This window comes from Nicotiana tomentosiformis, chromosome 6 (assembly GCF_000390325.3).
Source record: "Nicotiana tomentosiformis chromosome 6, ASM39032v3, whole genome shotgun sequence".
NCBI classification, from domain to species: Eukaryota; Viridiplantae; Streptophyta; class Magnoliopsida; order Solanales; family Solanaceae; genus Nicotiana; species Nicotiana tomentosiformis.
Genome location: NC_090817.1, coordinates 145,240,600 through 145,241,915, shown reverse-complemented (window position 1 = coordinate 145,241,915; position 1,316 = coordinate 145,240,600).

The following is a 1,316-nucleotide window of genomic DNA, read 5'->3' as shown; positions in this document are numbered from 1 at the left end:
AGACGGGGAGTTTAAAAAAAAGAGGTATCAAGGCACAAAAGAGAAAAGAAATGAAGAGAAAGAATGACAAAAAAAATACAAAAAGAAAGTGAATAAGTTGAAAAGTTGAAGGGATTCAAAGAAAAGTAATGATGCAAAGCATGGAGAAATCAAAGAAAAAAAATGAATATCATGACCAAGGAAGAGTGATGATGTTCTCTCTAGAAAATGGAGTGCTTAAGGAAAGATGAATCCATTCTATCATAGCATATCCAACCTTAGTCCAAAAGCCTTCATTGCATTTCGAAAAAGCCCTATATGATTTCAAGCTGAGTGAGCTTACATTAGTGGTGATTTACATGAGGGGCAAGCCTATGGTACTTAAAGCCGTACTTGCGACATTCTTTTGAGAGAGATGAGCGAACCTTTCGCAAATCTGTGGATTGAGTGCTAAACTCTTAAGTGAGATAGGAAAACAGAGATTAGAGGAGGAGGAGTTTGGGATCCATAATGACCTACATGAAAGAGCGAGCTTCCTTGATGAATAAAGTCAACTCTTGATGCTCAAGTGTCACATTAGAACTATTTGTGCTTAAAAGTTTAACTTGTTGCCTTGTTAATAATTCATAAGTGGTGTGGATAATTGTTGCTCCCAATTGATGTGTGATTGATTCACCTTTGATTAGTTGGAATGGATCTTAACTCATGGAGGTAAGAACAACTTTATTTGCTTGAGGACAAGCAAAACCTTAAGTTTGGGGGAGTTGATAAGTGGGGATTTTGACTATTTATTAACGCCTTTTAGCTTTCGTTTTAGTCCAAAAGTGGTTAATTGTGTTCCTGAAAGCTGATGAAATGTGCTTAATTGCAGCAATATTGGAAGATGAGCTCTCAAGATGAAATCTAACTCAAGAAGGAGTAATATGAACTTAAGGATAAAAACAGGCACAAAAGCTCAGAAGTGCGTACCGCAAAATATCATCTGTGACCGCAGGTTGTGAAGAAGCCCACATAAGAGCATTGTGCTCAGAATTGTGTGGACCGCAGAAAGAAAGTAGCGCGGCCGCAGATCAGAATTATGCGACCGCAGATTTCCACTTCCGTCAAGCTGAAGAAAAGTGCGGACCGCGCATGGAATTGTGCGGCAGCAGAGCCTCTGAAAGGGCATTTTTGTCCGAAATTTTTTAACTTTGTATAAATAGAAGAGTTTCACTTTTTTAGGTTAACTTTTGACATCAGTTGTTGTAGTAGACGGTTTCTTTTACTCTTTTTAGTAGTGTTTGCTATTTTGAGCTTTTTAAATATTGATTTTTCATTTTAATTATCAATATGGGTTT